Genomic DNA, 12,878 nt, shown 5'->3' on the forward strand with positions numbered 1-12,878 from the left:
TCAATTATTTTGTTGTCCTTCTTTAAACCATGATTATTTATTTAACAGGATTTACCCCGACATGATTTGGTCAGAGCGGGACAGAAGCAGAGATTGTAGGGTTCGGGGGTCTGCAGGGCAGCTGTATTTCTGCTGTTAATTAATAAGCAGGGATGCTGAAGGGTTGCAGGCTGGGCTGCCAGGAAGCTGCACCCCTCACTCTCCTACTCTCTCTCTCTATCTATCTGCTCTGACACAGTGGGGGCGGATGTGTCTCTGTGGTCCTCCGCAGAGCTGGAAAGGACATCCTCTCAGTTTAATTCAGCCCAACCCCGGTCTCCCGGTGCTCTAGGACTCAGCCCTCCGCCAGCTTGCTCACTCCTCTCTCCCTCCTTCCACCTCTGAAGTTTATTTTTCCTGCTTTTCCATCACATTCACCTACACCTTCCTTCTTCCTCCCAGACCTCCTTCTCCTCTCCCCTCTCAAGCAGACATCTACCTATTCAACTCGGAGGTATCTGGCTCTAATAATACGGTATCAGGGTCGGGGGCTCACAGATGGTTGAAATAAGTGGATCTGTCAGATCATTTCGCCCCTGTCGTTTTCCTAATCCCTCCATCCCCTGTAAAAATGGAATAGTGCACAGAGAGGAGGAGGGGCCAGAGGTAGCCCTGTTTTAACCTACATCATCCCACTTATCATGTCCCCTAATGTAGACATGATTGTGTCATCACTTTTAAATGTAGCTGAAAATGCTAATAAATAATTCAGCAGTGCGTTTGTTCATCTGCTATGAAACAAAACAGAGGGCAACACGACACAGGGCAGCACGAGCCTGACAGTTTCTGCTCAGTGTGTGATACACATACAGTAGTTTATGTTGGGGTAAGAAACGGCACACCTATTGGCAGGCCTCTGGCCCCGTAATGGCTGCCGCCTGATATACAATTCATTGCCTTTTTTTATAGGAAACTCTGTGTTGAAGGAAATAGTTGTGCTCGGTTTTGGCTAGAGACAGTGCATTCCCTACATACAGTACTTTTGCTCCTTTGGAAAATGACCAATGCCTGTGGCCAGAATGGCAGCTTTACCTCTGGTGAGAAATGAAGATTCATGTCAACATAGAGCAATGAAGATACTCACAATCAACAGTGTTCTGCCCGTCTGCAGCCAGCAAGGATCTCGTCAGTTTTTTTCTAGTGTGGTCTGCTAGTAACCCTGGCCTCTTAAGTCCTCATACATCCCTTAATTGGACAAACTTGGAGAGATGGGCGCTGTGGCTGGTGATGAAGAAGAGTGGAACTTTGGCTTTGGAGTGTAGCAGGGCTTGCAGGACGGCTGGTGGTATCCAGACCATGTACACTGTCACGTCGTAAGGGCAGGCACCTACAGAAACATGAAGGGAGAGCAGGGAGTATTAGAATGGCCCTTCTCATTATAAAACAATGGGTCTTATTGAAGGGGTGGTATGATGGCGCTTCAGTGGGCAGGGGTTGGGAACGACATAGCTGCCATTGGGTGGATGTTTTCCTCAAATGATGTAGAGATACATTTTAGTTCACAGACATGCATGCAATGAAGACTATTTACATAGTTTGTCATGTGGGTGTGGCTAGAGAACAATGCCCATGTACAGTTATTCAGGACCCAAATGGATATTGGCTTTGACATTTTGAAGTGGAAGTGCTGATTGTCAACCAACTTCCATGAATTTATTCTGGATAAATCATTTATTGGTTTGTTTCACCAAGGACAGGAAAACAGAATCCCGACAAGACGTTTACAGGACAAACCCACAGAAAAAGCAAAGCCATCCAAATAGAAATCTGACAAGTTATTCAGACTATTATCTATAAATAGCTCTTCCTCTGAGTGTCGCCCCTGGGGAGCAACATTGAAGATGTCCATTTCTGAAAAACAAGACTAACACGCCAGCTGTTAAAACAAGACTAACACGCCAGCTGTTAAAACAAGACTAACACGCCAGCTGTTAAAACAAGACTAACACGCCAGCTGTTAAAACAAGACTAACACGCCAGCTGTTAAAACAAGACTAACACGCCAGCTGTTAAAACAAGACTAACACGCCAGCTGTTAAAACAAGACTAACACGCCAGCTGTTAAAACAAGACTAACACGCCAGCTGTTAAAACAAGACTAACACGCCAGCTGTTAAAACAAGACTAACACGCCAGCTGTTAAAACAAGACTAACACGCCAGCTGTTAAAACAAGACTAACACGCCAGCTGTTAAAACAAGACTAACACGCCAGCTGTTAAAACAAGACTAACACGCCAGCTGTTAAAACAAGACTAACACGCCAGCTGTTAAAACAAGACTAACACGCCAGCTGCACTTCTGCCCGATTCTCAGCAATTTCTTCACACGCAAGGGATGCTACCCATCCCTTTTCATTATTAATGAGAGCTGCTCTGTATTTTGCGCCAGCCACAGTATTATTTCTGTTGTGTTTGTCCGGAGGCAGTCACTGCCACAGAGGACGGCTGAATGATGCCACATGTGAAAAATAAGGGTGGCTGAAAACCAACACAATTACAGCTTATTGACAAGATAAACAGAGGCCGTGCAATGACATGCTGTTGTTATAACCCTGATCTAAATCCAATAAGATAAGATTACATATACTAACCCAATTGATCTCAACCATGACCAAAATATGATTTGTTTTTATCCAGCTAGCTAATTCCCAAACAAGTAGCTTGACTCAAGGTCCTCCAATGGCAGGAGAACAACATACACTGTTACTACTCACTGATGTTAATTCACAGCACTCAGTGAATTAACAAAGACGCTGAATTAAGTCAAGATGGTCATCTTTATGGCTTTCCTAAGCTTATTCAAAACTTGGTGAACAGTGACAACCATGTGGTGGTACTCCCACTATGGTCCTGTTCACCTCAGCTGACCACTCTGACCACTCTCTCTGTCCCTGCAGTCTCCCTGCTGACAGAGACAAATGAACTGCACAGACCTACCATGGTATGGATGAATCAACACCCTATCGCTCTATAACCCCTCTACCCCCTCTCCCCCAGCTCTCTCCCAGTCAACCCCGACACCCATGATGACCCCTGACTTTTTTTTATAGGCCAAATTCCAAACATTGATGATATCAGTGGCCAACTCAGATGACAGAAAAATAATGAGACTCAATAGACGTAGCCCTATATGATAGAACATTCTAAATATGTTTCTTCTGCAAGACCATTGTGATCCACAGGGATCTGTGGGCTTGTTTTTGCTTTGCGACAAAAGCTGTAATTATGTAGAAAAAAATCCATGACTTCAAACAGTCTGGAAGTGTAGCTGGTATTAGCCCATGGGGTCCACTCCATTTTAATTCAGACTCTACCTGATGTTGCTGCAGGGAGCGGTCTAGAGGACAAAGCTTTCTGGCCCTGGGCAAAATGAACACCAACCGCACAGAACTCTGGGACGGAACACTGTGTGATCTTGCACACAGGTCTGTCTCAAACAGTTACTTCCTCTCACCATCACCATGGTAACCACTTTCAACCTTTGATGGGCATGGTCTCTGGAGGTTTTTGGAGGATTTTCTAAGTCCCTGTCTTCAGAATGGCACACAGATAATCCTGCCCTTCTCAAAGCTGCTCATGCGGATCGAACCTCGCTCTGTATGGAACAGTCACACAAGCCTTCTAAGGCATACGGACACACTTAATGTCATCGGCTTTCATAGGAGAGACCCTGTGGACCAGAATGTATATTGTAGGAGTTTATTCAGTGAGTGGAAAATGCAACGGTGATGAATAACAAAGGCTGACGTCTATTGAATCTCTGATGCAGGGGTAAAGTGATGCCTGAGATAATGATAGGGGTGGCCCATGCTGAAGACATCTGTCATTCAAGTGAATTTGGGTGGGTTTGTAATGAAAGATAATTAATCACGCCTTTGAGCACCGGCTCTATTATTAATTCAGGCGTGCCCATGCTGAGTAAATGCTTCTTTATTCTCTCATAAGTGGTCAATATTAATAATGCACAAAGGGCCAAGTTCAGCATTAGTCTTTGCAAAGTTCTTGCGTTCGCAAAACGAAAAGGTTTCATTAGATCATCAATGGTAATTGGAGGTGCTGTGGGCTTGGGTTTCTGTGGTTGGGAGGGACGTACAGATGTAGGATCTTAATCTGATCATCCTGTTGCAGGATACCTTTTCCTGCTATATCAAACTGGCTGAAATTAAGATCCTACATCTGTAATTGGAGGTGCTGTGGACTTGGGTTTCTGTGGTAGGGAGGGAGGTAGTGGCTTGATCGATCCATAGGATAGCTGAGGGTAGGCACCAGGCAGCTCGTCCTCTATCTGACAGCTCTCTGTGGACAATCATCCAAGTTGAGGGTCGCCTCTGCTCAAGGCCTGAGCTACAGACGGACCCATCCAATTAAATGAAATCATAATTACAGTAATAATTGAGTTGGATGGAAGCTGGTTCTAATTATCTCCACTACTGTCATTTAAAGATGCTTTTAATTATTACTTGTAAATTATACGACTTGAATCACATTAGCGCCTCACTTGAAATGTCTATGGTTTATAGCGTAATGTCATAATCCTGATGAAATTTTAAGAATGTTAAGTGTATGAAGCAAGATTGTTTGTACACCATCTCCCAATGAATATATATTTTTTTCTGCTCTACATGACATTTTAAAGAGTGATCATGCTGTGTTTCCTTTCTTCATTAAGGCTGTGGTGAACGGCCTCCTGTGCATTCTTTGCTTTGTTTATGATTTACTGAAGAAAATAAGAAATCTGTAGTGAGCTCCCCGACCAGACCAGACATGGTTGCCATGGTGACATGTTAACTCTCGCTGTCATCTTTACGCTGTCATTGGGAATGCTTCTCAGCCAGAGGTTTAACCACAATGACCATTTACCGTCTAACTGATTGTCTTCATCATCACTGGACCCCCCATGTTAGCTTGTGGCGGATAGGAAAGGCAGAAGGCAACAGCACTGTTTTCATGTGTGAAAATTCAAAAGGACAATGCCTCTAATCTCTGTGGAGTCTTTTTCCCTGGCACCTCATGTAATGGCATTTGGTTTTGAGATGGCCGGTGATTGCTTACAGGTACAGATGATCTCACCTTATGCACCGTGGAGAATTAGAACAGTGAGGATCTGATTGAGGGCAGACCCATTCAGAGGATGAGCACATTCGTCATTTATGGCCACTATGTAAAAGAAAAACAACATGTACTGAACATGTAAGTCCAGTTTCCCTATCATGCCTTGGGCTGTGTTACTCCTATACAGCACAATACAGCATCTGTATAGAATACAAAATCGTTTCATGGAGAATTAAGAATTGGAGGAACGATGAGGTGAATATTAAAAGTCCAATGCATGCCCCTCATGCACATTCATGTTGATGCCCGTACTCATGCTCAAAGGACAGTAGACAGTGGACTTGGTTTGTCTGATGATATTTCCTCCACTTTATCAGCACTTGTCAATGTTGTTGGGTCCAGCCCTATGACCACTAATATGTGAAAATGAATCAATTTATCTGCCGCTGACCATGCCAAAATCTCCTCAGAGTCCCAGGCTGCTATTAAACCTCCCCAGCTGTGGGCACAGCAATGGCAGGCAGGGAGAGAGGTAGACAAGCAGTGAGGCAGGCAGGGAGGGAGAGAGGCAGGTAGGGAGGCAGTATTAGCAACACCAAACACGCTCTCTTCAGGAGGTTGGCAAGTAGTCAGGCCATGGCTCTAACCAACTCCCATCCCCTGCTCTCCTCTCTCACCCAGTCCTCCTCAGAGAGGGCTCAGGTTCTGCCAAAGACAGAGGACAGGAGAAGGTTGTGGCATTACAGCAACCCCTCACCCCACACACACACACATGCACACACACACACACCCACCTCTTCCATTCCTCGTCTCCTCTTCTGTAAAAAGATATGCTGATCTGCGCATAGAAATCCAAGCCCAAGGCAGAACAGTAGAGTGGTACAGTAGACAGGATCCTACTGCAGATCCTCCTTAGGGTGTAAATAAATAATAGCCCCTGGATGTACTGTATGCAGTGCTTGCTTTAGGAAGAAGGTCAACTACTCTTGAATATTATACAAAATTCCCAACACAATATCTGCTAAATACATAAACAGCAACAGCCTCAAGTATGTGCGTTAAGTTTGCACAACGGCACAATGACCCTTAATTATTTCATCCATTGGTGCGGCAGATTTCATTTCTCTATAAAACCAAAGACTGTCGTCAATGTTTTCAGTGCCATTAAAGTAATAGCCCTCTCAATCCCAAAGTGAAGTAAAATAAAGTGGTTCCTCCAAGGAGGGAAGGACTGTATGGTCATTTCCTTTACAGTAGCAGACTGGCAGTGCACTGCAGAGCCAGAGCCCGACCTTTCAGTCTATCCCATTCATCTGCTACAGCTGTCACTCAACCTTTCAGGTTCATTCTGTAGCTGCAAGGGGTTCAATTAATCTTGGCAAAATGGGAGGACGGCTCATTTTCACCCTTGGTGAGTAGGTTACAGCTCTTCTGGTTACTTGGCTGTTTTCCCTCTGCATGTTTGTCCCAAGGCGCTATGCAGCCAGAATAGCAAGAGCCTTCAGCAGCATCGTCACCAGCCACTTTCAGAGGGACTTAGAAGGTGATGACATGCTCTGGGATTCGATTTTAGTCCCCTGCCTGTTCGGAATGTTTATGAGGGTACCATTATTGGCTTCAATAATAGACCTTTGGGAACAAGGGGAAATGGCATTGTGAAATTGAGAGCTCACCTTGACATATTTATCACTTTATCGTCCCTAATTAGTCCTTCACAGTACTACATTTGATTATCATTTGAGGTAGCAGGACTCTCCTGAACAATTATGTTTTATTATTTGTTGAGCGACTTTGTGGTCGACTGTACCATCATGCAAAATACATGGCCATTGGCCAAAACCACACTCAGACTGAAGCAACAGAAGACCAGTTATGTCTCTGTTTGACATGGATTATGATTTGGGTTGACTTCATTGTCTTAAAGTACACTTCTTTTATAAACTCAGCAAAAAAATAAATGTTCTCTAACTGTCAACAGCGTTTATTTTCAGCAAACTTAACATGTGTAAATATTTGTATGAACATAACAAGATTCAACAACTAAGACATAAACTGAACAAGTTCCACAGACATGTGACTAACAGAAATGGAATAATGTGTCCCTGAACAAAGGGGGGGTCAAAATCAAAATTAACAGTCAGTATCTGGTGTGGCCACCAGCTGCATTAAGTACTGAAGTACATCTCCTCCTCATGGACTGCACCAGATTTGCCAGTTCTTGCTGTGAGATTACCCTACTCTTCCACCAAGGCACCTGCAAGTTCCCAGACATTTCTGGGGGGAATGGCCCTAGCCCTCACCCTCCGATCCAACAGGTCCCAGACATGCTCAATGGGATTGAGATCCGTGGTCTTCGCTTGCCATGGCACCTCCAAATCGATCCCACTCCAGAGTACAGGTCTCGGTGTAACGCTCATTCCTTCAATTATAAACACGAATCTGACCATCACCCCTGGTGAGACAAAACCGCGACTCATCAGTGAAGAACACTTTTTGCCAGTCCTGTCTGGTCCAGCGACTCTGGGTTTGTGCCCATAGGCGACGTTGTTGCCGGTGATGTCTGGTGAGGACCTGGCCTTACAACAGGCCTACAAGCCCTCTGTCCAGCCTCTCTCAGCCTATTGCGGACAGTCTGAGCACTGATGGAGGGATTGTGCGTTCCTGGTGTAACTCAGGCAGTTGTTGTTGCCATCCTGTACCTGTCCCGCAGGTGTGATGTTCGGATGTACCGATCCTGTGCAGATGTTGTTACACATGGTCTGCCACTGCGAGGACGATCAGCTGTCCGTCCTGTCTCCCTGTAGCGCTGTCTTAGGCGTCTCACAGTATGGGCATTGCAATGTATTGCCCTGGCCTGCCTTTATTCAATTGGATGTTTGACTTTCTTCTAGGAGCTCCTTTTTAATGTTTTATGATATTTATAGAATCACATTGGGGAAAGTATTTCTGAGATGGTGTGGATTAACGATGTGCAGGCTTGTAAATGATTCCCTGATGATTTCTCTAACGTGCATAACGTGGTTAGTGAGTACAGTCTACTATAGCTAGCACATTACATTATGCCAGTGAACACATCCCACAGCAACGTGACCTCTAATCACGTATCATATTACACGTTTCATTCCACAGCTGTGAACCAACGGCAATCTGGGCACGTCTGCGGCTCCAGACGCAGTCAACCACAACAATGAGAAAATCCCTTTACACGCTCCAACAATTGAATTCAATGTGAGTTGAAATTATATGCTACCTCTCCCGGAGGTACCCCACTGGACACCTTAAAAGGTAATATACCTTCTGCTACAGAGTGCAATCACACGGTTCACACCTTGACTCTGGATAATTAGAAGGGCTTGGGGAAATGAGAGGAGCTGCACTTGCCGTAAAACAGAGGCTTAAGTAATCTCCCTGAGATGAGAGACCTTATAAAGAACACTGTCTGTGCGTCCTTGTTGGATCAGTGGTCTAGCATACCGTGAACATCCTGCCAGCGTTGGGATGAAGACGTGGTTAGCGGTTCCCTCTCGGCAGTAGTTTACAAGCTGTGCTGCTTTAAAAATATTACTAAAAAGACTCCTACACCAGTTTTAAATATAACAGAGAGGCTTTATGTAAGGATGAGTAACGTGACAGCTACTAACATCAGGGTATTTTAGGATATAGTAATACTCTTCTTTCAGACTCATGTTAAAAACAACGTCCATTTGATTTACAATGACACAGACACAGCGTCCTCTTTTGAAGTTGGGATGGGGAAACGAGTGTACTGTACGAGTGGACATACTGCAATGTTCTCACTGCTCAGCTCTCTCCTGACAGGTCCAATCAGGTCAGAGATGAATGACAAGGCATTCTCCCTTGTCTGTCTGTTTGCCTGTTTGTCGGTCTTCCATCAGCAGTGCTGACTGAGAGCCTTCTATGAATAGGTCAGTCAGCGCTATTCTTGTAGGCACAGTACTTCACGTTCTCCTGGGGACCTGATCACTACTTTGTCCCCGTCATCCCCCCACAGTCTGCTAGTGTGCCGGCCCGGAACAGTACATGCTTGGCATGACTGCAGTGGGCGTAGAAACTAAAGTCACAGCGAAGTGGGAGTTGCCCACACATTTAATCTTGATTTGATACTGAGGATACACAGGAAGGAAAAAAACAAAATCATTGACTGAGGAAATTCACTGTCGGCAGAAAAGAGATGGGGGAACCATTGGGTTTGATAGATTAGAGCAGTGGTTCCCAAACTTTTTATAGTCCCGTACCCCTTCAAACATTCAACCTCCAGCTGCGTACCCCCTCTAGCACCAGGGTCAGCATACTCTCAAATGTATTATTTTCTTTTTTTGCCATCATTGTACGATACATTTGTTAAACATAAGAACGAGTGTGAGTTTTTGTCACAACCTGGCTCGTGGGAAGTGACAAAGAGCTCTTATAGGACCAGGGCACAAAAAAACATATAATAATAATCAAAACTTTTGCTCTTTATTTAACCATCTTACATATACAACCTTATTTGTTCATCAAAAATGGTGAATAACTCACCACAGGTTAATGAGAAGGGTGTGCTTGAAAGGATGCACATAACTCTGCAATGTTGGGTTGTATTGGAGAGAGTCTCAGTCTTAAATCATTTTGACACACAGTCTGTGCCTGTATTTAGTTTTCATGCCATTGAGGGCCAAGACTCCACTCTCACATAGGTACGTGGTTGCAAAGGGCCCCAGTGTCTTAACAGTGCGGTTTGCCAAAGCAGGATACTCTGAGCGCAGCCCAATCCAGAAATCTGGCAGTGGCTTCTGATAAATTTTCACAGAACCGCTTGTTGCAATTTCGATGAGGCTCTCTTGTTCAGATATCGGTAAGTGTACTGGAGGCAGGGCATGAAAGAGATAACAAATCCAGTTGTTTGTGTCATCCATTTGGGGAAAGTACCTGCGTAATTGCGCACCCAACTCACTCAGGTGCTTTGCTATATCACATTTGACATTGTCCGTAAGCTTGAGTTAATTTGCTCACAAAAAAATCATATAATGATGGAAAGACCTGTGTGTAGTCCTTGTTAATGCAGACAGAGAAGAGCTCCAACTTAGCCTCAATTTTATCCCGCACATTGAATATAGTTGCAGAGAGCCCTGTAATCCAAGATTCAGATCATTCAGGCGAGAAAAAACATTACCCAGATAGGCCAGTTGTGTGAGAAACTCGTCATCTTGCAAGCAGTCAGACAAGTGAAAATGATGGTCAGTAAAGAAAACTTTAAGCTTGTCTCTTAATTTTTAAAAACGTGTCAATACTTTGCCCCTTGATAACCAGTGCACTTTTGTATGTTGTAAAATCGTTACATGGTTGCTGCCCATATCATTGCATAGTGCAGAAAATACACGAGAGTTCAGGGGCCTTGCTATAACAAAGTGAATAATTTTCACTGTAGTGTCCAAAACGTCTTTCAAGCTGTCAGTCATTCCCTTGGCACCAAGAGCCTCCCGCGAGAGAGTAATGGTTAATGTGATTAGATGTTAATTATTTGACTAGGCTACCTGTATTTGACATTGTGTTGTTATTTCGCTGAACACTAGATGGTTTAATTTTATTTTTGGCAGTGAAACGAGGCTACTCATGCGAGAGAGAAAAAACTCACCGAAATGTATAGCTCCGTTGGAAAATATAAATGTGAAGAAAAACAAAAACAAAATGTAAAAAAAAAATATTGTAAAAAGAAAAAAAGTGAATCATATTTTTATTTGGCGTACCCCTGACGGCATTGCGCGTACCCCAGTTTGGGAATACCTGGATTAGAGAACTCGGTGTGAGGATAAATATTCAACCAATAGCTGAATCGACAGTCTATTAATTGAACTTGTAGATGATAACTGATCATTTATTTCACCCAGATTCCTTTAGGACCTTGTCCTCCATCTGTCCATCAGGGTCTATTTCTCCCATGTCTGTCTCCTGGTCTGTCTCTTCTGTTTATCTCTTGGAGCCTCTCAACAGTCCATTTATCCTAATCAGTCTCCTGCCTCGTCTCTAGTCCAAACTTCCAGGCCCTTCCTATAGCATTAACATGGGTGTTATTGTCAGGGCCTGGGACTCGGCACTCGTGCCATGGACACCCAGCCTCAAAGTGATCAGGCCCAGTAGAAAAGCTCCCGTTTTGGGCTCTAAATGAACATCCCTGTGCCAGCTCCCTGGAGAGCCTTAGGAAATGAGTCTCTCTCTATCCTCGTTACAGCAGAGCACTGATGTTTTAGTTTAGCTGTTCAAGAGAAGCCTCCCTCTGAGAAGACTAGCAGGTTGAGCTTTTCTGCCTTTGAGCAGAACCACAGTCTAATTGCCATCAGTTTGTGTGTGTGAGAGAGAGAGCGAAAGAGAAAAGGGAGCGAGAGAGAGACAGAGAGAGAGAAAGAGAGACACCCTAATGAAGGAGAGAAGTGCTCACGTAGCAGATCACATTACTGACACACTAAGGGAGAATGGTGGCTAATTGCTGAATGGAGAAAAAATGCTATTGCTGAGAAAGTTTAAATTGTTTTAATAAAGCAATGGACTGCAGATGTTACAAAGACTATAATGTTATAATAATTTGGTGGGTGCTTATATTTGTCGTTTTTCATGGAAATGTGTTCTTCACATATTCCAACTCCCCCTGAGATACTGTAGGCCATGGCCAATTAGTGTTAAGTGCCTTGCCCAAGCGCACATCAACAGATTATTTAATCTTCTTGGCTCGGGGATTCAAACGAGCAACCTTTAGGTTACTGACCCAATGCTCTAACCGCTTGGCTACCTGCCACCCACTGCCTAGCCTAATAATCATTGATGTGGGACCACAACATGATTTTCTGACCGAATCCATTGACCTAGGTAAACTGCACAACATTTCACAGGAATAAGTATGTGAAATATACTGTACATGCTCACCTGTGTGTGTATCTAATAGGATATAGAGAGTGCAGGTGATTCACGCTGTTTGTATGTATTGGGGGTGGCCCCTGTCACAGGAAGACGACATGTTCACTGGAGCTCCCTGTTGACACTCAACCATGTGTTACATTCGCTCAAGGCCAAAAAAAAGTGACTTCTTGGAATGAGTGATGGGATGTCGGTAGATATGTGGGCTAGCACTCTCCACACGCTGTTAGATAATGGATGCCCTTCCTGCCACTGGCGCACACTGACATGAGGACACGGCTGCCTCCAGCACGCTTCTTTATCAGCTCACCTAGGGATTGCAGCACACACACACACACACTGCCCACCATTGTGTGCCCCATTAACCTCCCTGTGCTCATAACAGTGGCTGTTGTGTGCAAGGTTCCCCTCACCTCGGCTGAGGTATTTATCTGCAGGTAAGCAGTGCACACCTCCTAATGTGATACCGCAACACCTCACTGTAAGGCACACTTATCCCCGCCAAGCTCCCTGCTTCAAGGGTAGAGAGAGGTGCGGGAGCATTGCCATGCAAGGCACAGTTCCGTAGAAATGTGTGCTGTATCTCTCTGCTGTTTTCAAATGTGTTTTTCTACTTGATTTAGAATGTTTGTCTCCTTGATACAGCATGTGTTTCTTTGCTTGATTTAGAATGTGTTTGTCTGCTTGATTTCAATGTGTTTGTCTGCTTGATTTAGAATGTGTTTGTCTGCTTGATTTCAATGTGTTTGTCTGCTTGATTTCAATGTGTTTGTTTCCTTGATTTTAATGTGTTTGTCTGCTTGATTTTCAATGTGTTTGTCTACTTGATTTAGAATGTGTTTCGTCACCTGATTTCAATGTGTTTATTTATTTATTA

The 12,878-nt window shown here is 44.1% G+C and overlaps 1 protein-coding gene across 4 annotated transcripts in view; it reads right to left on the bottom strand.

The window, feature by feature from the left end:
• LOC139548152 (galactosylgalactosylxylosylprotein 3-beta-glucuronosyltransferase 1-like) overlaps positions 1–12,878 on the bottom strand; it is a 112,801-nt gene that overhangs the window by 39,168 nt on the left and 60,755 nt on the right. For 3 of the 4 annotated variants that reach the window (XM_071357597.1, XM_071357598.1, XM_071357600.1), the window contains exon 2: positions 1,124–1,366. The exons of the other annotated variant lie outside the window; for it this stretch is intronic. The gene's annotated coding sequence lies outside the window, so the exon portion shown is untranslated. The remainder of the gene's footprint in view (positions 1–1,123; positions 1,367–12,878) is intronic. 4 annotated transcript variants of the gene reach the window in all.

Source organism: Salvelinus alpinus, chromosome 21 (assembly GCF_045679555.1).
Source record: "Salvelinus alpinus chromosome 21, SLU_Salpinus.1, whole genome shotgun sequence".
In the NCBI taxonomy this organism is placed as follows: domain Eukaryota; kingdom Metazoa; phylum Chordata; class Actinopteri; order Salmoniformes; family Salmonidae; genus Salvelinus; species Salvelinus alpinus.